This window comes from Ranitomeya imitator, chromosome 2 (genome assembly GCF_032444005.1).
Source record: "Ranitomeya imitator isolate aRanImi1 chromosome 2, aRanImi1.pri, whole genome shotgun sequence".
NCBI classification, from domain to species: Eukaryota; Metazoa; Chordata; class Amphibia; order Anura; family Dendrobatidae; genus Ranitomeya; species Ranitomeya imitator.
In genome coordinates, this window is record NC_091283.1 from 787079230 (window position 1) to 787105735 (window position 26506).

A 26506-nucleotide genomic window follows, 5' to 3' on the forward strand; every position below is an offset into this window, starting at 1 on the left:
CCCGGGGCATACCTCTGTTATACGTGAGTATGTATGTGAATGTTTGGTATTTTTCGTTACCCGTTCATATTACCTTGTTAGTCTGGTTGGTGTATTCCGGAACACTACAATTCCCCTCTTACCTGAGTGGGGGAAGAGTACAGACTAAGACATATATTGCAAAGAGTACAAGCAGTGAATAAAATGCACAGCGTAAATTGACAAGCTGCATATATAGTATTGGCAATGCAGGTCAATTTCCATGCAGATCTCTCACAGATTGTTTTAAGAAACTTGCCAATTTATAGGTGTGTAGTAGAGTTAAGTGACCTTGACCTTTTTAGAGTCGAGCCGGGTTTCGTGAAACCCGACTATCTCAAAAGTCGGGTCGAGTGAAATCGGCCGATTATGACGTAAAGTCGGGATCGACCGAAACACGAAACCCAATGCAAGTCAATGGGGCAGCATAGTCGGCAGTGAGTGGGGGCCAGGAAAACACCTAGAGTGCCCATTTTAATGTCAAAACCATCCATTCTTCTTAATGAAGCTTGTCAAGCGTAATTTACCTTATAATAATTGGAAGGCATTTGAAATTGGGGGTCATTTGGCTAAAGTTGTGGTGGGTAGGGCTGGTTCAAGTAATTAGTGGGCCCAGGAAATCTGGACCACGCCACGGCAGTGGAGCAGGGAGAGGTAAGTATTTCAACTTTGCAAGTGCTGTGAACCTGAGCGAGCAGGGGGGGCCCACTCGTTGGCATTGGCACTGGCACAGGGCCCCTCAAAGTACAGCGGTGTGTTTGCACGGCGGGGGCGCCTCCCACCGGCAGCAACACTTTTGCGTACTATGAGAGGCCCTGTGCCAGTGACGTCGCCAACTAGTATTCCTCCCCCCACCTGATGAAGGAACCTGCACCTTCCTCTTTGTCCCCGTGTAAGGTGGTATGGTATGCGGGAAGAGCAACCTGACTTTCAGCAGGGTCACAATGTTGTTGTGTAGCGTGCACGGGGAATGTTGCGTTATGGGTCAATGTACCAGCAGACTCGTCTATCACTGGCTGGGCAATGGGCAGGATGAGTAGGAAACACAGATATAGGCCCAAAGAATAAAGTTGGCTAAATGCAGTTCAAAATTGGTAACACAGGAATAACCAGGGGGCATTACAGTGGAGGACAACTGGAATGAGAGGCTGACACAGAGAGTAGGCCCAAATCAGTAAGTAGTCGAAATGCAGTTCAAAATTGGCAACCATAGTAAACAGGCGGCACAGCTTTGTTCAGTGGAGGAGAACAGCAAGGAGTGGCAGACACCGATAGTAGGCCCCAACCCAACTAGTAGGCCAAATGCAGTCTAACATTAACAACTACTTAACGAGCGCCTGAAAACGGAATTTCAGGACAGGAAACCAGGAGAACAGCAAGGAGCAGCAGACACTGTTAGTAGGCCCCAAACCAACTAGTACGCCAAATGCAGTTGTTCCATTTAACCACAATTTAACGAGAGCCTGAAGATAGAAGCTCAGGAAAGGTAACCTGGAGAACACCTTGGAGTGGAACACACCATCTCTCTCCACCTCATACCCATTTTGTAGGCCTAATGCAGTGTAGTTTTCTACAACTACTAAACGAGAGTCGGAAGACCGAAGCAATGGCAAGGAAACCTGGGGAACACCTTGGAGTGTAACACACCATCTCTCTCCACCCCATACCCAATTTGTAGGCCTAATGCAGCCTACTTTCCGACAACTACTAAACGAGAGCATGAAGATCGAAGCTCAGGAAAGGCAACCTGGGGAACACCTTGGAGTGTAACACACCCTCTCTCTACACCACGGAAGGGCTGATTCTTAGGAAGGAAGGCTGTCGGAAAGAAGCAGGGCGTGTCCGAGGGTGATTATATTCTTATTAGGTATATACTCACCCTCGGACGCGCCCTGCTTCTTTATTTGTAATGAATGTTTATTTGCAATGTGGTTTTGACTTACTCTATTTTTTTTGGTAAATAATGATTTTATTATTTTCATTGTTTTGCATCTTCTTGGCAATAATATAAAGAAGACGCGACAGGACAACACTCGGTGGATGCCATATCTGTGTTTTAAATTGAAAAAAACTTTCAGTTAACTACTTGCAGGAGAAAGTTATTGTAGCTGGTGGCCATTTTTAGTACTGTACCAGATTTTTGTTGTATGTGTTTGTTTTTAATGTTAAAATGTCTGCATTTGATATCTCTCCAGTATTTTCTTTTTTATAAGCAAAATACTTATTTTTATATTTTCTGATGTTGGTTCAAGGGATACACGGGCAGCAGTAGACAGGTCAGTGGAGGCCTAGTGGAAGGAGGGACCGCAGACAGGCTTCGAAGGCCTAACATAATAAATTGGGCTGGCTGTAGGCAATTTAAAATTGGTTCCAGGGGAACACGGGCAGCAGTAGACAGGTCAGTGGAGGCCTAGTGGAAGGAGTGACCGCAGACAGGCTTCGAAGGCCTAACATAAGAAAAATGTCAATACAATGGTATTGACAGTGCCAGGCATTGAAGGATGTCAGCGCATAGACTAAACATTGGTGGAGCTGTGAGAGAAAATTTTGCAAGTGGTAGAGCACTGTTTGAGCTGGGGTGAGGGGAAACTGTCTTATGGCCGGCGGTACAGGCCCAGGGCCCCTCATATTACAACGGTGTGTCTGACGTTGGGTGCGCACCACCACCGCCAGACACTTTATTGTACTATGAGGGACCTAGTGGCAGTGCCGTCGACCAAAAGCGGGCACACCCACCTCCTCAGACAAACAGTACTCTCACGGGTGCTGGCGCCAAGTGGCGATACCACGGCCCCGTGTGGGGACTTTGGCCATTTAGTGAGGTGTAAACATGTCGTATGCTGGACAATCAGGTGCAGAAAATTACGAGATTGGAAAAGGCATTCAGAATAGTCCACAGGCAAGACCTTTTCATAGGAAAGCTAGGTGTCAGCCGGGCAAGGTGGGGCAAAAGATTTCGAAATCCAGTTGTGGTTCATTTTAATGAAGGTTAGATCATCTACATTTTGGGTAGCCAGACGAGTCCTTTTTTCTGTTAGTATTGAACCTGCAGCACTGAATACTCTTTCTGATAGGACACTAGCTGCCGGGCAAGCAAGCTCCTGCAATGCATATTCTGCCAATTCTGGCCAGGTGTCTAATTTTGATGCCCAGTAATCAAATGGGAATGACGGTTGAGGGAGAACGTCGATAAGGGATGAAAAATAGTTAGTAACCATACTGGACAAATGTTGTCTCCTGTCACTTTGAATTGATGCTGCAGTACCTGTCCTGTCTGCGGTCATAGCAAAATCACTCCACAACCTGGTCAGAAAACCCCTCTGGCCAACGACACTTCTGATTTCTGCCCCTCTAACTCCTCTGGTCTGCTGGCCCCTGCAGCTCGTGTGAGAACGATCACGGGCGCTGTGTGCAGGGAATGCCAGAAGCAAACGGTCAACAAGAGTTGATTGTTTGGTTGCTAATATTAGTTCCAAGTTCTCATGTGGCATTATATTTTGCAATTTGCCTTTATAGCGAGGATCAAGGAGGCAGGCCAACCAGTAATCGTCATCGTTCATCAATTTTGTTATGCGTGTGTCCCTTTTGAGGATACGTAAGGCATAATCCGCCATGTGGCCCAAAGTTCCAGTTCTCAAATCTGTGGTTGTGCTTGGTTGAGGGGCAGTTTCAGGCAAATCCACGTCACTTGTGTCCCTCCAAAAACCAGAACCCGGCCTTGCCGCGCCAACAATTTCCACTGGCCCCGGAAAAGCTTCCTCATTAAAAATATAATCATCCCCATCATCCTCCTCATCCTCCTCCTCCTCTTCGCCCGCTACCTCGTCCTGTACACTGCCCTGGCCAGACAATGGCTGACTGTCATCAAGGCTTTCCTCTTCCTCAGCTGCTGACGCCTGATCCTTTATGTGCGTCAAACTTTGCATCAGCAGACGCATTAGGGGGATGCTCATGCTTATTATGGCGTTGTCTGCACTAACCAGCCGTGTGCATTCCTCAAAACACTGAAGGACTTGACACATGTCTTGAATCTTCGACCACTGCACACCTGACAACTCCATGTCTGCCATCCTACTGCCTGCCCGTGTATGTGTATCCTCCCACAAAAACATAACAGCCCGCCTCTGTTCACACAGTCTCTGAAGCATGTGCAGTGTTGAGTTCCACCTTGTTGCAACGTCTATGATTAGGCGATGCTGGGGAAGGTTCAAAGAACGCTGATAGGTCTGCATACGGCTGGAGTGTACGGGCGAACGGCGGATATGTGAGCAAAGTCCACGCACTTTGAGGAGCAGGTCGGATAACCCCGGATAACTTTTCAGGAAGCACTGCACCACCAGGTTTAAGGTGTGAGCCAGGCAAGGAATGTGTTTCAGTTGGGAAAGGGAGATGGCAGCCATGAAATTCCTTCCGTTATCACTCACTACCTTGCCTGCCTCAAGATCTACAGTGCCCAGCCACGACTGCGTTTCTTTCTGCAAGAACTCGGACAGAACTTCAGCGGTGTGTCTGTTGTCGCCCAAACACTTCATAGCCAATACAGCCTGCTGACGTTTGCCAGTAGCTGCCCCATAATGGGAGACCTGGTGTGCAACAGTGGCAGCTGCGGATGGAGTGGTTGTGCGACTGCGGTCTGTGGACGAGGTCTCGCTTCTGCAGGAGGAGGAGGAGGAGGGGGTGCGAACGGCTACTGCCAACTGTTTCCTAGACCGTGGGCTAGGCAGAACTGTCCCAAACTTGCTGTCCCCTGTGGACCCTGCATCCACCACATTTACCCAGTGTGCCGTGATGGACACGTAACGTCCCTGGCCATGCCTACTGGTCCATGCATCTGTTGTCAGGTGCACCTTTGTGCTCACAGATTGCCTGAGTGCATGGACGATGCGCTCTTTAACATGCTGGTGGAGGGCTGGGATGGCTTTTCTGGAAAAAAAGTGTCGACTGGGTAGCTCGTAGCGTGGTACAGCGTAGTCCATCAGGGCTTTGAAAGCTTCGCTTTCAACTAACCGGTAGGGCATCATCTCTAACGAGATTAGTCTAGCTATGTGTGCGTTCAAACCCTGTGTACACGGATGCGAGGCTAAGTACTTCCTTTTTCTAACCATAGTCTCATGTAGGGTGAGCTGGACTGGAGAGCTGGAGATCGTGGAACTAGCGGGGGTGCCGGTGGACATGGCAGACTGAGAGACGGTGGGAGATGGTATTGTTGCCACCGGTGCCCTAGATGCAGTGTTTCCTACTACGAAATTGGTGATTCCCTGACCCGGACTGCTTTGGCCTGGCAAAGAAACCTGCACAGATACTGCAGGTGGTGCGGAAAATGGTGGCCCTACACTGCCGGAAGGGATGCTGCGTTGCTGACTAGCTTCATTGGCCGAGGGTGCTACAACCTTAAGGGACGTTTGGTAGTTAGTCCAGGCTTGCAAATGCATGGTGGTTAAATGTCTATGCATGCAACTTGTATTGAGACTTTTCAGATTCTGTCCTCTGCTTAAGGTAGTTGAACTTGACTTGTCCCTGACCGTGAACATCCACTAACGATGCGCTGCTTTTACTTTTACCAGTTTCACGAGAGGAGGCAAAAGAGCTAGAGGCTGAGTCAGCAAGATAAGCCAAAACTTGCTCTTGCTGCTCCGGCTTTAAAAGCGGTTTTCCTACTCCCAGAAAAGGGAGCGTTCGAGGCCTTGTGTAGCCAGACGACGAACCTGGCTCCACAGCTCCAGACTTAGGTGCAATATTTTTTTTCCCACGACCACCTGATGCTCCACCACTACCACTACCCTCATTACCAGCTGACAATGAACGCCCCCGGCCACGACCTCTTCCACCATACTTCCTCATTGTTTTAAAAACGTTACCAAACTAACGGTATTTGTTGCTGTCACACAACTTACACGGTGAGCTATAACTTCAGTATGATTTAGCTACGCCTTTACAGGTGGGTGAGACCACAACGAAAATCAGGCACAATGTTACACACTCTGTTGTTGGTGGCAACAAATGAGAGAGATGCCACACACGCAGGACTGTCACTGAAGCGCAAATGTAAATATTAATCTCCCACTGATTTGTTTTTGTTTTTTTTAAAAGGGAGACTTTAGAAAAAAAAAATAGTAAAAAAAAATGATTTTTTAAGGAAGAATTTATAAACCAAATAAAATGAAATGATTGTTTCAGGGAGAATTTAGAAAGCAAATTAAAAAAAAAATAGGCTTTCTATGGCCCACTGAGTGAGAGATGACGCACACAGGAGTCAGGAGTGGCACACAAGCCCAGAGGCCAATATTTATCTCCCACTGATTGATTTAGTGATTTTTTTCAGGTAGATTTTGGAACCCAAATCAAGCAAAAAAATTAATAGGCTTTCTATGGCCCACAATTGGAGAGAGAGAGAGAGAGATGGCACACCCAGGAGTCAAGACTGGCACACAAGCAGAAAGGGCAATATTAATCTCCCACTGATTTGATTTTTTATTTTTTTTTCAGGGAGACTTTAGAAAAAAAAAATACAAAAAAATGAATTTTTCAGGAAGAATTTAGAAACAAAATAAAATAAAATGATTGTTTCAGGGAGAATTTAGAAAACAAATAAAAAAAAAAATAGGCTTTGTAGGGCCCACTGAGTGAGAGAGGACGCACACAGGAGTCAGGAGTGGCACACAAGCCCAGAGGCCAATATTTATCTCCCACTGATTGATTTATTGATTTTTTCAGGTAGAATTTAGAACCCAAATCAACCAAAAAAATAAATAGGCTTTCTATGGCCCACTATTTGTGAGAGAGATGGCACGCTCAGGACTGGCACACACGCTCAGGACTGGCACACAAGCCCAGAGGCCAATATTAATCTCCCACTTTTTTTTTTTTTCCAGGGAAAATTTATAAACCCAATAAAAAAAATAATAAATAGGCTTTCTATGGCCCACTATCTGAGAGAGAGAGATGGCACCCTTAGGACTGGCACACAAGCCCAAAGGCCAATATTAATCTCCCACTCATTGATTTATTGATTTTTTTCAGGTAGAATTTAGAACCCAAATCAACCAAAAAAATAAATAGGCTTTCTATGGCCCACTGAGTGAGAGATGGCACACACAGGAGTCAGGAGTGGCACACAAGCCCTGAGGCCAATATTTTTCTCCGACTGATTGATGTAGTGATTTTTTCAGGTAGATTTTAGAACCCAAATCAAGCAAAAAAATAAATAGGCTTTCTATGGCTCACTGAGTGAGAGATGACACAGACAGGGATGGCACTCTAGCAGAAATGCCAATCTTAATCTCCCACAAAAAAAAAAAAAAAAAAAAAAGGAACTGTCCTTCAATTACTATCTCCCTGCAGTAATCTCAGCCAGGTATGGCAGGCAGCAATAAGGAGTGGACTGATGCTCAAATTAAATAAAGTGTGGACAAACAAACAAGATAGCTGTGCAGAAAGGAAGGAACAAGAGGATTTGTGCTTTGAAAAAAGCAGTTGGTTTGCACAGCGGCGTACACACAGCAATGCAGCTATCAGGGAGCCTACTTGGGCAGCCCAATGAGCTACAGCGCTGAGGAAAAAAAAAAATGTAGCTTCCACTGTCCCTGCACACCGAAGGTGGTGTTGGGCTGTGGAAATCGCTACAGCACAAGCGGTTTGGTGGTTAATGGACCCTGCCTAACGCTATCCCTGCTTCTGACGAAGCGGCAGCAACCTCTCCCTAAGCTCAGATCAGCAGCAGTAACATGGCGGTCGGCGGGAACGCCCCTTTATAGCCCCTGTGACGCCGCGGACAGCAAGCCAATCACTGCAATGCCCTTCTCTAAGATGGTGGGGACCAGGACCTATGTCATCACGCTGCCAACACTCTGCGTTTACCTTCATTGGCTGAGAAATGGCGCTTTTCGCGTCATTGAAACGCGACTTTGGCGCGAAAGTCGCGTACCGCATGGCCGACCCCGCACAGGGGTCGGATCGGGTTTCATGAAACCCGACTTTGCCAAAAGTCGGCGACTTTTGAAAATGAACGACCCGTTTCACTCAACCCTAGTGTGTAGTATTCCCATTAAAGAGTTTTCCCAAGCTAGCAAGTTATCCACTATAGGTAGGGTAGGGGATAAGTTACTGATGGCTGGAGATCTAACTGGTGGTGATCTAACTGCAGATCCTCATCTGAGTGGTCAAAAGTAAATCATGTGCACCATTCATAGTAGGACTGCTGGAGGGAGTCAATTTCAGCTCTTGACTTTTTCTAGCAGTCCCATCATAGTGACAGTAAATGGAATGGATGTCTGCTTGTTCAACCTCTTCTCTGTTCAGATGGTGACCTGCAGAGCCCCATTCTTGGGATTGGGTTTGGATCCCCTGCAATCAGTAAGTTGTCCCCTATACCATGTTTAGGGACTCATTTACTATCTTGGCAAAACCTCTTTAAGTTGGAGCCTTCATTAAAGAGGTTGTCGGAGAATTATAATTATTGCTTTATATGCTTGCAGATGACAAAAACAACAACTAGAGCAATACTCGTTCACCCCATTATTAGAAATATCTTTCTCCAGGGGCCCATACCATCTCTATCAGCTGAAGCTAGTGATGGGCTGCAACAGTCAAAATGGAATGTCACCACTGCAGCCAGTCATCAAACACTGCAACAACTCTGAGGAGCAACACTGGAATCGGTGGGAAAGTATTGCTGTATTTGATATTTTAATCATCTGTTAGCCTTTGCAGCAATAAAAATTACTATTGGACAACCCCAAAAAGAGACTGTAGCCACTTTGCTTGTCTGCCTCACCTGAGAACAGTTAAAGTTAATCCTGATATGTCTGTGCCCATCGCTGTGCAATGTGGCTCATAGCCCTCCATGTGCTGACAGCCATGTTTGAAGCCAAGGGCCACATTCAAGTTCTGACCTGCTTACAAGTTTATGTCCCAAGCTTTATAAGAAATTATGTATTGAGGATATTCCTATTTAAAAGTATTGTGCCACAACTCAATGCTCACATCTTGTCATCAGGGAACCTATCAAATGTTTTTCTACAGTGTTCACTATTATTTACTGTATAAATATATCCAACCAGTAATTGCAGAATGCTGTGAGTAAGTATTTTACTGCTTCTGTATCACAGATCTGTATAGATTATCTTAGGTTGGTTTCACATTTGCTGTTGTCGCAGCGTTTCGGACATGCATACATCCGCATGAGTCTTGATTTCCTATCTTTTACATTGTAGATGCAAGTGCATGCATATGCATGCGTTAGGCCGTGTTTGCTTATGTATTTTGGCGGTGTGAGGCTGGGCGCGGCTGACGCACCATGTTAGAATTTTTGTGGCGGAAAATTTCCGCCGCCATACGCATGTGGATGCTTGCGGAAGGAGTGCGTCAAATAATCGCATTACAGTCAATAGGACCGCATGCGTATGTAATGACTTGCGTTTGCGTGCGCATACGTTCTGAGTAAACATGTCTAGGAACTTGTTTTAAGCCACCCTCCAAACAAACCTTATAAAAGTAGGTGTGGGCAGTGGAAGTCCATTACTCTCAAGACTTTGGAAGCGAGAAAAGCATTGCAGTTTGGAAGACTCTATCAAAATGTAAGTATACAAGCTATATGTCTGCCTATCTGTTTTTCTCCCTGCAGTCTGTAATCATTTCTTTGTCTCTTGCAGCATTCCTCATCATGTCCTCCACGGAAGATCAGAGCTCACACAGTGGACAGGAGACTGAAGTGAGTACATTTGCTGCTGATTGGTAAGTATTCACTGTCACTATTACACATGTGGCAAAATATTTATTTTTATTTTTACAGAACTCTTCCAGTGCAGACGAACAGAAGCAGCAGACTCAGGCCCAAGCTCCGGTGGCAAGACTGGTTTTATTTATTCTTGACTGTTATTGGTACTCTTACCTTTTTTAATTTATTCTTGACTGTTTTTGGGACGCTTGACTTTTTATTTTTTTATTTTTGACCCTTTTTGTTTTAAGGGCAGAGATACACTGCCGTATTTCTCCTGCGATAATCACATCGCACTGCAGGGACTGGCCGGCACCTCTCCTAACGCAAGCATGACAGCATGATGGATTACTATGCAGCTGTCAAGGTCAGGTCAGGAGAGCCGACAGCCAGTACGAGTTTTACAATGCGATTCTCGCAAAAGAAATACGGCAGTGTGTCTCTGCCCTAGTGTTGTATCTTTCCAACATTAATGCCTTTTTTCATTTCTAGGTCACACAACAGGAGGAGGATTTAATTGATAATGGCCTATTCATCGCCCTGGTGCGGGAGCGAGTTGCGTTGTGGGACACCCAGGAGCAGCAGCACTCGGACTCTGTAGTGATTCGGCGGTTGTGATGTGAGGTGGCCCAAGCGCTGATGGATGACTGGGACAACGTCACGTGTCAGAAAGGCTTTTCGTAAGTATTGCAGTGTGGTCAGATGCAGCAGTGAACCTGAAGGCCGGGATCACACAGCCGTGTGAGAATGTAAGTATTTTTGTGTTGTATTCCATTGTGTTGTGTTCACTAATCTGAATTTTTGTATTCCACAGGAGTTGGCACTTTTACAATTGATATTTTTGGTAGTAATGTTTTACTTTTCTCTTCTTTTCACAGAACCTGTAGCAGCACCCTCGAACCTGGATCTTCCTCTGGAGCGGCCCCTCATCGAACTGCCACGGACCTGTCCCAGCCATCCACCCAGCAAGTGGGCTGGCATTACAGGCAGGAGAACAGGCAGCTGGTCCTTCAGGTGATCCCTGTCCCAGTCCTCTGCCGCTTTTTTGGGGGGCTCTTCCCGCCAGCAGCAGAAGGCCTCAGACAGGTCACTCATGCCCGAGTTTATTCACTTGAGCTCTGTCTTTCAGAATGGCTTAAAGGCGCTGGGAGATAGACTGGAAAAGTAGTCTGACCCATATTAACACACTTTTCCAGGATGTCACCCAGCGCCTTAACCATCTGGAAGCCAACCTCCAGAGTGTTTTTGCCACCTCATATCTACATGACACACAATCTACAGCTCCTCCTTTTTATTTGCTTTACACAGCATTGCTTCTTGTGTGTGTAAAGGAGCTATGAGGTGGCAAAAACACAAAGAGGACTAAAAATCCTCCTAAAATATATATTAATACAGCAAAAAAGGTCAGTGATCAACAATGCTTGCCTGCCCAGGTGTCAGCACTAGTGCACTCAGGATGCAGTGTTTTATGCATCTTGAGTGCACTAGTTCTGACACACGGGCAGGTGAGTAAAGATATGAGGTGGATTAGCTCCATCATCTCTTCAGTCTCAAGAAATATATAGAAATATAGAAATGCAGACTGAAGAGACGATGGAGCTAATCCAATGTCACTTACCATAGCACTGACCTCAGAGAGAAAAGGTGTAGTGTAAAGCATGGGTTACATAACCCAATTTGGTTATAATTAGTGTTGAGCATTCCGATACTGCAAATATCGGGTATCGGCCGATATTCGCTGTATCGGAGTTCCGATACTGAGTTCCGATACTTTTACAATATCGGATACCGGAATCGGAAATTCCCATAGTGCAAAGATGCACTATAATGGAGTGTGGGTGGTATGTGGGCGGAGACTGCGTGTCTGTGTCTGCGAGCAGGGTCTGTTCGTGACCGTGGGGGCTTGGGTGGGCCTGCCGGCGGTCTGTACAGGCCTGCCAGGGATCTGTGTAGGCTGCTGGGGGTCTGTACGGGCCTGCCAGGGGTCTGTGCGGGCTAACCAAGCTCTGTGCGGGCCTGCCAGGGGTCTGTATGGGCCTGCCGGGGGTCTGTGCGGGCCTGCCGGGGGTCTATATGGGCCTGCCGGGTGTCTTTGCGGGCTGCCAGGGGTCTCTGCAGGCCTGCCGGAGGTCTGTGTGGGCTGCCGGGGGTCTGTGCGGGCCTCTCGGGGGTTGTGTGTGTGTGCAGGCATTGTCCGATGGGACTACAAGTCCCAACGGGCTATGCCTGCTGCAGTGACAGTGAGTGACACATTAGCCAATGATGGGACAATAGTAGTCCCATCATCCGGCTAATGTGTTGAATAGTGTTGAGCATTCCGATACCGCAAGTATCGGGTATCGGCCGATACTTGCGGTATCGGAATTCCGATACCGAGTTCCGATACTTTTGTGGTATCGGGAATCGGTATCGGATCCATATAATGTGTAAAATAAAGAATTAAAATAAAAAAATATTGATATATTCACCTCTCCGGAGGCCCCTGGACATCACCGCGGGTAACCGGCAGGCTTCTTTGTTTAAAATGAGCGCATTTAGGACCTGAGAATGACGTCGCGGCTTCTGATTGGTCGCGTGCCGCTCATGTGACCGCCACGCCACCAATCACAAGCCGCGACGGCATTCTCAGGCCCTAAACTCCTCATTCTAGGAATTTAGGACCTGAGAATGACGTCGCGGCTTGTGATTGGTCGCGTGGCGGTCACATGAGCGGCACGCGACCAATCAGAAGCCGCGACGTCATTCTCAGGTCCTAAACGCGCTCATTTTAAACAAAGAAGCCTGCCGGTTACCCGCGGTGATGTCCAGGGGCCTCCGGAGAGGTGAATATATCAATATTTTTTATTTTAATTCTTTATTTTACACATTAATATGGATCCCAGGGCCTGAAGGAGAGTTTCCTCTCCTTCAGACGCTGGGAACCATCAGGATACCTTGCGATACTTGGTGTCCCATTGACTTGTATTGGTATCGGATATCGGTATCGGCGATATCCGATACTTTTCGGGTATCGGCCGATACTATCCGATACCGATACTTTCAAGTATCGGACGGTATCGCTCAACACTAGTGTTGAATGTAAAAAAAAAACAGAAACATACATACTACATACAACATACATACAACATACATGCAACATACATACAACATACATGCATGCTACATACCTACATACATACCTACATACATACATACTACATACATACTACATTACATACATACTGCATACATGCTGCATACATACTACATACTACATACATACTACATACATACATACATACTACATACAATACATTCATACATACTACATACAATACATACATACAGACATACAGTACATATAAATATAACATAGAGTACATACTCACCATCCCTTGTCACTTTGTTCCCTGAAGCCAATGTCATCTGTACAAAATATTAAAATAACAAACAATATACTCCCTGATCCGCAGAAATCCACGAGTGTCCCACGACGATCTCCCATGCTGATGCAACCGCTCTCTAGGGGCTCCAGGAATACAATGATGGGAGGAAGATATCCTTCTGCACTGTATTCCTCCACCGCAGTAAAAAAATAGTCCCTAGTCTCACTTTTGGCATTGCTGTGTGAGAAATTTCTCAGGCAGCAAATGCCATAAACTGAGACTCTGAATTATAGCAACCTCTCAATGATGCACTGAGGAGCCACTGTCTTCTGTCAGTGTGTCACTGAGGGTCCTATAGAGCAGTAACATCACCCGATGTCACTGTTCTAAAGGGGAGATCGTTGTGGGACACTCGTTATTAATTGGACTATGGCTGACAGGTAGTATACGGTTTATTATTTTACGTTTTTTGCAGGCGCTGAAGTATGGTAAGTATGGTTAAATGAAGAATATTAAAATACTTTTTTCTGGCTGTGTCCTTATTTTTACCTATTTCACTACACTATGATTAATAATGGATAGGCGTCTTATTGACGCCTCTCCATTAATAACCCGGCTTAATGTCACCTTACAATAGCAAGGTGACATTAACCCCATATTACCCCATATCCCACCACTACGCAGGAGTGGGAAGAGAGGAGCTAAGTGCCGGAATTGGCACATCTTACAGATGTGCCATTTCTGGGGCGGCTGCAGACTGGTATTTGTAGCCGCTCTCTAGGCTATGAATATCAGCCCGCAGCTGTCTGCGTAGCATTTCTGGCTATAAAATATAGGGGGACCCTGTGTAATTTTTTTTGGGGGGTCCCCCTAGTTTAATAGCCAGTAAAGGCTACGCAGACAGCTGCGGGGTGATATTCATAGTCTGGGAGGGGTCATGGGTATTACCCCCTTCCCAGGCTACAAATATTGGTGCAGAAAATTGTGCGGGAGTCCACGCCATAATGACGCAAGTGTGAAAGAGGCCTTAATGAGCATTTAATTTTAAAAAAATGGAAAAAAACGGCAATTTTCTGCGCCAGAGGGGGAAAGCCGACGGCCAGGGGCCAATATTTGTAGCCTGGGAAGGGGGTAATACCCATGGCCCCTCCCAGGCTATGAATATCAGCCCACAGCTGTCTGCGTAGCCTTTACTGGCCATTAAAATAGAGGGACCCCCGAAAAATGACGTGGGGTCCCCCTATATTTTATAGCCAGAAAGGCTACGCAGACAGCTGCGGGCTGATATTCATAGCCTAGAGAGGAGCCATGGATATTGGCCCCCCCGGCTACAAATACCAGTCCGCAGCCGCCCCAGAAATGGCGCATCTGTAAGATGCGCCAATTCCGGCACTTAGCCCCTCTCTTCCTACTCCTGTGTAGCGGTGGGATATGGGGTAGTAAGGGGTTAATGTCACCTTGCTATTGTAAGGTGACATTAAGCCGGGTTAATAATGGAGAGGCGTCAATAAGACGCCTTTCCATTATTAATCCTAGGGTAGTGAGTTAAAAAAAAATAAAGACACAGCCAAAAAAAAGTATTTTAATATTCTTCATTACTTCAGCGCCTGCAAAAAATGTAAAATAATAAACCGTATACTACCTGTTTGCCATAGTCCAATTAATAACGAGGGTCCCACGACGATCTCCCCTATAGAACAGTGACAATGGCTCCTGCAGTGCATCACTGAGAGGTTACTAGAGTTCAAAATCTCACTTTATGGCAATTGCTGCGTGGGGAAATTTCTCACACAGCAATGCCAAAAGTGAGACTAGGGACTATTTTTTTACAGCGACAGAGGAATACAGTGCGGAAGGATACCTTCCTCCCGACATTGTATTCCTGGAGCCCCTAGAGAGCGGTCGCATCAGCTGATGCTGCCATTCTCCATGGGAGATCGTCGTGGGACACTCGTGGATTTCTGTGGATCAGGGAGTATATTGGTTGTTTGTTATTTAATCTTTTTTACAGATGGCACTGGCTTCGGGGATCAAAATGATGGATCGAAGTGATGGTGAGTATGTAATCTGTTATATGTACTGTATGTCTGTATGTATTGTGTGTAATGTATGAATGTATTGTATGTATGTAATATGTACAGTCATGGCCAAAAGTATTGATACCCCTGCAATTCTGTCAGATAATACTCATTTTCTTCCAGAAAATGATTGCAAACACAAATTATTTGGTATTATTATCTTCATTTAATTTGTCTTAAATAAAAAAAACACAAAAGAGAATGAAGCAAAAAGCAAAACATTGATTATTTCACACAAAACTCCAAAAATGGGCCAGACAAAAGTATTGGCACCCTCAGCCTAAAACTTGGTTGCACAACCTTTAGCCAAAATAACTGAGACCAACCGTGTCCGGTAATCATCAGTGAGTTTTTTACAATGCTCTGCTGGAATTTTAGACCATTCTTCTTTGGCAAACTGCTCCAGGTCCCTGATATTTGAAGGGTGCCTTCTCCAAACTGCCATTTTTAGATCTCTCCACAGGTGTTCTATGGGATTCAGGTCTGGACTCATTGCTGGCCACCTTAGAAGTCTCCAGTGCTTTCTCTCAAACCATTTTCTAGTGCTTTTTGAAGTGTGTTTTTGGTCATTGTCCTGCTGGAAGACCCATGACCTCTGAGGGAGACCCAGCTTTCTCACACTGGGCCCTACATTATGCTGCAAAATTTGTTGGTAGTCTTCAGACTTCATAATGCCATGCACACGGTCAAGCAGTCCAGTGCCAGAGGCAGCAAAGCAACCCCAAAACATCAGGGAACCTCCACCATGTTTAACTGTAGGGACCGTGTTCTTTTCCTTGAATGCCTCTTTTTTTCTCCTGTAAACTCTATGCTGATGCCTTTGCCCAAAAAGCTCTACTTTTGTCTCATCTGACCAGAGAACATTCTTCCAAAACATTTTATGCTTTTTCAGGTAAGTTTTGGCAAACTCCAGCCTGGCTTTTTTATGTCTCGGGGCAAGAAGTGGGGTCTTCCTGGGTCTCCTACCATACAGTCCCTTTTCATTCAGATGCCGACGGATAGTACGGGTTGACACTGTTGTACCCTCGGACTGCAGGGCAGCTTGAACTTGTTTGGATGTTAGTCGAGGTTCTTTATCCAACATCCGCACAATCTTGCGTTGAAATCTCTTGTCAATTTTTCTTTTCCGTCCACATCTAGGGAGGTTATCCACAGTGCCATGGGCTTTAAACTTCTTGATGACGTTGCGCACGGTAGACACAGGAACATTCAGGTCTTTGGAGATGGACTTGTAGCCTTGAGATTGCTCATGCTTCCTCACAATTTGGTTTCTCAAGTCCTCAGACAGTTCTTTGGTCTTCTTTCTTTTCTCCATGCTCAATGTGGTACACACAAAGACATCAGGACAGAGGTTGAGTCAACTTTAATCCATGTCAACTGGCTGCAAGTGTGATTTTAGTTATTGCCAACACCTGTTAGGTGCCACAGGTAAGTTACAGGTGCTGTTAATTACACAAATTAGAGAAGCATCACATGATTTTTTGAACAATGCCAATACTTTTGTCCACCCCCTTTTTTATATTTTGTGTGGAATTATATCCAATTTGGCATTAAGACAATTCTTTTTGTGTTTTTTTTCATTTAAGACAAATTAAATGAATAAATAATACCAAATAATGTGTTTGCAATCATTTTCAGGAAGAAAATGAGTATTATCTGACAGAATTGCAGGGCTGTCAATACTTTTGGCCATGACTGTGTGTAGTATGTATGTTGTATGTATGTAATGTATGTATGTAGTATGTATGTATGATGTATGTTGTATGTATGTATGTATGTATGTATGTAGTATGTTGTATGTATGTATGTAGTATGTACTGTATGTAGTATGTACTGTATGTAGTATGTACTGTATGTACTGTATGTAGTATGTACTGTATGTAGTATGTACTGTATGTAGTATGGATGGATGTTGTATATATTCGGTATGTATGTAGTATGTATGTAGTATGTATGTATGTAGTATGTATGTATGTAGTATGTATGTATGTAGTATGTATGTATGTAGTATGTATGTATGTAGTATGTATGTAGTATGTATGTAGTATGTATGTAGTATGTATGTAGTATGTATGTAGTATGTATGTAGTATGTATGTAGTATGTATGTGCTTTTTTTTTTTTTTTTTTTACATGCAACACATTAGCCGGATGATGGGACTACTACTGTCCCATCAATGGTAATGTGTCAATCACTCCCATTGTAGCAGGCATAGCCCGATGGGACTTGTAGTCCCATCGGACAATGCCTGCACACTTGCACAGACCCCCGGCAGGCCGCACAGACCCCAGATAGGCCCGTACAGACCCCCGTCAGGCCACACAGACCCCAGAGAGGCCCGTACAGACCTTCGGTAGGCCGCACAAACCCCCGGCAGGCCCCTCAAACCCCAGAGAGGCCCATACAGACCCCCGGCAGGCCGCACAGACCCCCCAAGAGGCCCATACAGACCCCCAGCAGGCCACACAGACCCCAGAGAGGCCCATACAGACCCCCGGCAGTCTGCACAGACCCCCGGCAGGCCGCACAGACCCCCAAGAGGCCCGTACAGACCCCCAGCAGGCCCCTCAAACCCCAGAGAGGCCCATACAGACCCCCGGCAGGCCGCACAGACCCCTCAAGAGGCCCATACAGACCCCCGGCAGGCCACACAGACCCCAGAGAGGCCCATACAGACCCCCGGCAGTCTGCACAGACCCCTGGCAGGCCACACAGACCCCCCGAGAGGCCCGTACAGATCCCCAGCAGGCTGCACAGACCCCCGGCAGCCCGCACAGACCTCGGAGAGGTCCGCATAGACCCCTGGCAGGCCCACACAGACCCCCCCCACGGTCCCACACAGTCACGCAGTCTCCGCCCACGCATCGCCCACACTCTTCCCCCCTCCGGACCAGGAGGTTAAGGACAGAAAGGGCTTATTTTAATTCCGATATTTGTGTCCCATTGACTTGCATTGGTATCGGGTATCGGTGATATTCAATATTTTTTGGATATTTGCCGATCCAATCCGATATTTTTTGGATATTTGCCGATCCAATCCAATACCGATATTTCCGAATATCGGAAGGTATCGCTCAACACTAGCGGTGACGTCACTGAAGCTGCACTCTCTCACAGCCTGAACTGCTGTGAACTATGGACCATGGGAAAATGCACTGTTATCGGATGCTAGGTGTGAAAATCGCATTGTACTCGCATGTCACTCGTCTGTTTTTCGGTTCAGATATTAGAACGTTTTTTTCTCACATATGGGTATGAGCCCTAACACTGAATCCGAGGTGGTATCCAAGGCATGGTTGAGCTGGAAGCCACGGTTTGGAGTGAAGAGGCTGAAAAAAATGAGCAGAAAAGAAGGGAAATGGTTTGTGGGAATGGCAGAGTTGGTGAGGTTCTGGAGAGACCCCATATTATAATAATAGTTTCAATTAGAAGAGAATTGCTTCACTACAAATCAAATTTTCTGTAAAATCTGTGCAATTTGGCGATTTATAACTTTTGGCAGATCTGCTCATTTCTACGTCTCATGTACAGCCAGTTGCATGTCCTTGAAGCCTTAAACTTTCTGAGCTTTTATAAGTACAACTCAGGGTAAATCAATTAGAAGTATTTATCTGTCGCTACAGAGATGATCTTTGTCATCTTTTCTCTGTGGAGCACAACATGAAAATGCGATATATAAGCCATTGTCTCTTAAATTGCCTGTAATTTCAAGATTAACATAACTCAATGGTCAATATCCTTGCTGATCTGTTACAAAAAAGGAAAAACAAAGATAAATTTAACAAGGCTTTAAGCTCTGAAGTTATTTTCTTACCAGTATGAACTATGCATTAACTTATTGGAATTTTGCTTTTTTTTGTGCTTGTTTCCAAATAATTTCACACTTTCTGGGCTCATCTTTAAGAAGTCATTGTCTTAAATATTATGTTCTTTATCTTCAATTATATCATCTGGGACAATTTAAGGCATGCCCCAAATAGTAGAAAATCTTATAAGCACCTGCTGATTTATATAGAATGGGAATACCAATTTAGGACATATCTCCGGAGACACACACTATGGTCAGGTTGGGCTTTTAACCCTTTCCCCCAGCAGCCATTTTTTGTTTTTTCGTTTTTGTTTTTTCCTTTTCTTCTTCCAAGAGCCATCACTTTTTTATTTCTTGTTGCTTAGTTTTTGCTGGATGAGTTGTAGTTTTGAATTACCGTATATACTCGAGTATAAGCCGACCCGAGTATAAGCCGACCCCCCTAATTTTGCCACAAAAACTGGGAAAACTTATTGACTCGAGTATAAGCCTAGGGTGGAAATGCAGCATTTACCGGTGAATTTCAAAAATAAAAATAGATCATTATTTCCCCATAGCTGTGCCATATAGTGCTCTGCACCGTTCATATTTCCCCATAGGTGTGAACCATATAGTGCTCTGCACCGTTCATTGTGCCCCCTAGCTGTGCCATATACGGTGCTCTGCACCGTTCATTGTGCCCCATAGATGTGCCATATACGGTGCTCTGCACCGTTCACTGTGCCCCATAGCTGTGCCATATACGGTGCTCTGCACCGTTCACTGTGCCCCATAGCTGTGCTGTGCCATATACGGTGCTCTGCACCGTTCACTGTGCCCCATAGCTGTGCCATATACGGTGCTCTGCACCGTTCACTGTGCCCCATAGCTGTGCTGTGTCATATACGGTGCTCTGCACCGTTCACTGTGCCCCATAGCTGTGCCATATACGGTGCACTGCACCGTTCACTGTGCCCCATAGCTGTGCTGTGCCATATACGGTGCTCTGCACCGTTCACTGTGCCCCATAGCTGTGCCATATACGGTGCTCTGCACCGTTCACTGTGCCCCATAGCTGTGCTGTGCCATATACGGTGCTCTGCACCGTTCACTGTGCCCCATTGCTGTGCCATATACGGTGCTCTGCACCGTTCACTGTGCCCCATAGCTGTGCCATATACGGTGCTCTGCACCGTTCACTGTGCCCCATAGCTGTGCTGTGCCATATACGGTGCTCTGCACCGTTCACTGTGCCCCATACATAGCTGTGCTGTGCCATATACGGTGCTCTGCACCGTTCACTGTGCCCCATACATAGCTGTGCTGTGCCATATACGGTGCTCTGCACCGTTCACTGTGCCCCATAGCTGTGCTGTGCCATATACGGTGCTCTGCACCGTTCACTGTGCCCCATAGCTGTGCCATATACGGTGCTCTGCACCGTTCACTGTGCCCCATAGCTGTGCTGTGCCATATACGGTGCTCTGCACCGTTCACTGTGCCCCATAGCTGTGCTGTGCCATATACGGTGCTCTGCACCGTTCACTGTGCCCCATAGCTGTGCTGTGCCATATACGGTGCTCTGCACAGTTCACTGTGCCCCATAGCTGTGCTGTGCCATATACGGTGCTCTGCACCGTTCACTGTGCCCCATAGATGTTCCACATAAATTTGTGCCGCCGCTGCCGCAATAAAGAAAAAAAACCACATACTCACCTCCCTTGATTGCAGCTCCCGGCGTCTCGTTCCGGCGCCTCCATCTTCCCGGCGTCTCTGCTCTGACTGATCAGGCAGAGGGCGCCGCGCACACTGTATGCGTCATCGCGCCCTCTGCCTGAACAGTCAGAGAGCAGAGACGCCGGGAAGATGGAGGCGCCGGCCGGGAAGATGGATCGGCGCCCGGCGGCTGGAACGAGGACAGGTGAATATGCTATACTCACCTAGTCCTGGCGATCCTCGCGCTGTCCCCTCCTGTCTTCGGTGCCGCAGCTTCTTTCTCTATCAGCGGTCACCGGCACCGCTGATTAGAGAAATGAATAAGCGGCTCCGCCCCTATGGGAGGTGGAGCCGCTTATTCATTTCTGTAATGAGCGGTCCCACGTGACCGCTGAAGAGAGGAAGAAACTGCAGCGCCGAAGACCGTGGGACGGCAGGGACAGCGCGAGGATCGCTGGGACTAGGTAAGTATACCCCAGCGCCCTCAGCCCCTCACCCGCCGACCCCACCGCTACCGTGACTCGAGTATAAGCCGAGGGGGGCACTTTCAGCCCAAAAATTTGGGCTGAAAATCTCGGCTTATACTCGAGTATATACGGTATATCATTCATTTAACCATAAAATGTAATGGAATATGGAAAATGTGCAGAGAAATAGCATACAAATTCAACTTTTACGTTGTTTTTTTAGTTTGTCTTTACAGCATCTGCTGCATGGTAAAATGACCTGGCAACATCATTTTTTGTTCTCTGTAGGATCTAGCTAAAATGATGGTCTCCTTAAGGTACCGTCCCATTAAGCGACGCTGCAGCGATCTAGACAACGATCCCGATCGCTGCAGCGTCGCTGTGTGGTCGCTGGAGAGCTGTCACACAGACTGCTCTCCAGCGACCAACGATGCCGAAGTCCCCTGGTAACCAGGGTAAACATCGAGTTGCTAAGCACAGGGCCGCGCTTAGTAACCCAATGTTTACCCTGGTTACCAGCGTAAACGTAAAAAAAAAAAAACACTACATACTTACATTCTGGCGTCTGTCCTCTCCGGCGCTCTGCTTCTCTGCACTGAGCGCCGGCCGGACGTCACCGCTGTGCTTTCCGGCCGGCGTTTACACAGTGCAGAGAATGTAAGTATGTAGTGGTTGTTTTTTTTAACATTTACACTGGTAACCAGGGTAAATATCGGGTTACTAAGCGCGGCCCTGCGCTTAGTAACCCGATGTTTACCCTGGTTACCAGTGAAGACATCGCTGAATCGGCGTCACACACGCCGATTCAGCGATGTCCGCGGGAGTCCAGCGACGAAATAAAGTTCTAGACTTTCTGCTCCGACCAACGATGGCACAGCAGGATCCTGATCGCTGCTGCGTGTCAAACTGAACGATATCGCTATTCAGGACGCTGCAACGTCACGAATCGCTAGCGATATCGTTCAGTGTGAAGGTACCTTTAAGCTTCACAGGAGTGCCACCATAGCAGTCATAATGGCATTCAGTTGGCCTCCCGCTGCTATATCAACACTCTACAGTCGAGTTGTGGGGGGGAGCATTTGCCTTTAAACCAGCTGTTAAGCTGAGCAGATCTGGTGAGATTCAACTACATGAAATCATATAGATTTTCCTGAGAAATCTATTTTGCAGCAAAGTTTTTCTTCGCGAATTGAATGTTCTTTATTATACTCTGGTGTCTCTCTAATGTCGGCGTGATAGAAGGTGCGATCACTTCTCCATTACCACTACTGAAACAATGTCATTGGGGGATTGCAGTGGAAGAAGCTATGGCAGTGACCGCAGCGCCGATTACCTAATGATGCTTCATTTCAGGGCAGAAAAGGAAGCAACTTGAGTGAATTCTGGGAGACTCAAACGAATTGTCATCAGAAGAAAAAAAAATTCAGACAGGAAGTTCAAGCAGATGGGGAACGGTAGGGTATTTTAACTGGTGTACAGTGGGAATGAGAAATAATCAGACCCCTTTAAATTTTTCATTTTCTGCTTCATTGCAGCCATTTGCTAAATTCAAAAAAGTTCATTTTTTCTCATTAATGCACACTCTGCCCCCCATCTTGACTGAAAAAAACAGAAAAGTAGAATTTTTTGCAAATTTATTAAAAAAGAAAAACTGAAATATCACATAGTCATAAGTATTCAGACACTTTGCTCAGACACTCATATTTAAGTCACATGCTGTCCATTTCCTTGTGATCCTTGTTGAGATGGTTCTACTGCTTCACTGGAGTCCAGCTGTGTTAAATTAAACTGATAAGACTTGATATGGAAAGGCACACACCTGTCTATATAAGACCTCATGGCTCACAGTGCATGTCAGACCAAATCAGAATCATGAGGTCAAAGAAACTAGCCAAGGTGCTCAGAGGCAGAATTGTGGCAAGGCACAGATCTGGCCAAGGCTACAACAGCATTTCTGCAGTACTAAAGGTTCCTAAGAGCACAGTGGCCTCCATAATCCTTAAATGGAAGAAATTTAGGACCACCAGCAGTCTTCCTAGACCTGGCCGTCCTGCCAAACTGAGCAATCATGGGAGAAGAGCCTTGGTGAGAGAGGTAAAAGAGAACCCCAAGATCACTGTGGCAGAGCTCCAGAGATGTAGTAGTGAGATGGTAGAAAGTTCCACAAAGTCAACTATCACTGCAGCTCTCCACCAGTCGGGCCTTTATTGCAGAGTGGCTCGACGGAAGCCTCTACTCAGTGCAAGACATATGAAAGCCCGCATAGAGTTGGCAAAAAAACACACAAAGGACTCCCAGACTACGAGAAATAAGATTCTCTGGCATGATGAGGCAAAGACAGAAATTTTTGGTGATAATTCTAAATGATATGTGTGGAGAAAACCAGGCACTGCTCATCACCTGCCCAATAGAATGCAAACAGTGAAACATGGTGGTGGCAGCATCATGCTATTGGGGTGTTTTTCAGCTGCAAGGACAGGATGACTGGTTGCCACTGAAGGAGACATGAATGTGGCCAAGTACAGGGATATCCTGGATGAAAACCTCTTCCAGAATGCTCTGGACCTCAGACTTGGCCAAAGGTTCACCTTCCAACAAGACAGTGACCCTAAGCATACAGCTAAAATAACAAAGAAGTGGCTTCAGAACAACTCTGTGACCATTGTTTACTGACCCAGCCAAAGCCCTGACCTAAACCCAATTGAGCATCTCTGGAGAGACTTGGAAATTACTCATGGCTGTACTAGCCTAAAAAGGATGCTTCTACTCAATACTGAGCAACATTTCTTTTTTTTACATTTAGCAAATGGCTGCAATGAAGCAAAGAGTGAAAAATTAAATTAAAGGGGTCTGAATACTTTCAGTACCCACTGCATATTTGAAAAGTGATTAGATTATTGGATTAAATAGACTTATAGTATGAAATGTACTTCTAGATTCAGTTGACCTCCTCAATGTTGTGTTATATGATAATAACTTCAGGATTACTTTTGATATAATTTTGGACCAGAGATTACTTTGCTCAGAAAGCTCTAGAAACACTGGCTAATATCCAAGTGTAGAGCTTTTAGGATGTATGAGGTTATAAACACATTATTAATATTATTATTATTATTTTTGTTATATTAAAAACCCCTCCCGTCAAATTGTTTAACCTCTTAATATATTGCAATAATCATATTATATAGCACTGTGCAGTTACAATTGCTCATTTTGGCCTTCTGCTCAGTTAATTCTTCTGTTTTCCATTAGGTCTATGACACCATGTGATTAAAAACTGACCAACTGAATCCTTCTAAGCCCTATGTAGAAACAGGAGGTCGATTTTCTTTGCACAAGTCATGAGTCACTGCAAAGGTCTATTGCAGGGGAGGAGGGAGCAGCTGCATCAGTAGTTGAAGAGGAGATGAGTCATGTAGAGCAAAAGGATTCCTGTTCCTACATAGAGCAGAAAAAAGAGAAGAATTAGGGGGTAGAAAGGCAATATAAGCAATTGTAAGTTCACAGTGCTATATAATATGATAATTGCCATATTCTAATAGGATAACAACTTTGATTTTAGTTCTTCTTTAATCAGTTTGATCTCTTGTAAAGAATTTTGGTGGAGTATTCAGGATTCTCTGTGAGTCTTGTTCATGATATATATGATAGCTTTCAACCATCTTCTTCTATTCATGCTTTACCTACTTACATTGACTACACTGTAAAGACATGAACATTGCAGATGGGTGTCATACATTCATGTTCCCTTCTATTAACTGGAAAAGAGCTGAGAAAAAGTATCTGCAGCTCTAATGAACATTTATATGGACTACCATTTATTTTAAATGGACACTATTTACCATTATGTGAGTAAATTACTGTTATATCGTCTGGCAATATTAGCGGATCACTGAAGACTACAACAGCCAAACCCTCAGCAATTATTTAATTTGTCTTCGCAATTTTCCTCTGAATAGGTATTTTGTTACTAAGACTACACATTTAAAGGGTTATTGTGATGAACCCGCACCTCGCCACCCCACCTAACATCACAATTTCATCAGATGGATCATGTAATTCTGTCTCCACACTTCCACCAACCTAACGTTCTGCACCCCCTGGGGACACGTAAGGTCAGCTTGTTACAGTTTTACACAGATGCCTCCTGTCCACAAAAGCCCAGGAAGGCATGGGGAGTGATAGGATGTAGCCCACACAGTCACTAACGTGGCACCACACTCACTCACAACCCTGACAGGCTGAGAGGCCCCTTTCATAAGCATCAGTGAAACAGAGCACTGCCAGCCCGGTATGACTTCCACCAGTTCCTTGTTAGATATAAACCCGGACTGTTAACGGGATTATATGGTTCCAAAAATAACCCCCGGTAGCATGGATAGTTAAGCCAAGAAACAGACGTGTGGATTTATGGATAGCGATAAAAGAGCAGGCCAATGTTAAATTATATATTTAATCTCCTTAAGGGCACACTAGACAATGCACTATATACACAATGGTAATACATATACAATGGTCATATATGCAAATATAATAGTGGTAGGACAAAAAATATAAGCATATGAATCATATCAATTACAAGGTTGATGTTTGACCATGTTTGGGCTGGGCCGCAGGGGGTCCTAGGTCCTTCACAGCATGTTACTCAATGCGACCCCCACTTTTGAAGTGAACCGCAAGCATAAGAGAGAGAGACCATGTGGCTCTACACTAGCCCTTAACTTCTTTGGGTCACTCCCCATTGGGCTGAACCTAAATCCCCTCCCCTTGCCTCTAGTACTACGGAACCTAAGATGGGTAATAACTCCTTAATAGACAGTCTTAGGAATTCGGTTTTGGCGCAATCAGATCCAGACAGATCCGTGCTATGCCTTGAGACTAAGGGTACCGTCACACTATAACATTTCGATCGCTACGACGGTACAATTCGTGACGTTCCAGCGATATCGTTACGATATCGCTGTGTCTGACACGCAGCAGCGATCAGGGATCCTGCTGAGAATCGTACGTCATAGCAGATCGTATGGAACTTTCTTTCATCGCTGGATCTCCCGCTGTCATCGCTAGATCGGTGTGTGTGACACCGATCTAGCGATCTAGCGATGCGATCCAGCGATGCGTTCGCTTGTAACCAGGGTAAACATCGGGTAACTAAGCGCAGGACCGCGCTTAGTTACCCGATGTTTACCCTGGTTACAAGCGTTAAACTAAAAAAAAACAAACAGCACATACTTACATTCTGGTGTCCGTCAGGTCCCTTGCCGTCTCTGCTTCCCGCACTGTGACTGCCGGCCGTAAAGTGAAAGCAGAGCACAGCGGCTGTGCTTTCACTTTCACTTTACGGCCGGCAGTCACTGAGT

At 45.7% G+C, this 26506-nt stretch overlaps 1 protein-coding gene across 1 annotated transcript in view; it reads right to left on the reverse strand.

The window, feature by feature from the left end:
* The window catches only part of TMEM26 (transmembrane protein 26), a 94486-nt gene that overhangs the window by 38671 nt on the left and 29309 nt on the right, over nt 1-26506 (reverse strand). The gene's annotated exons all lie outside the window — the stretch shown is intronic.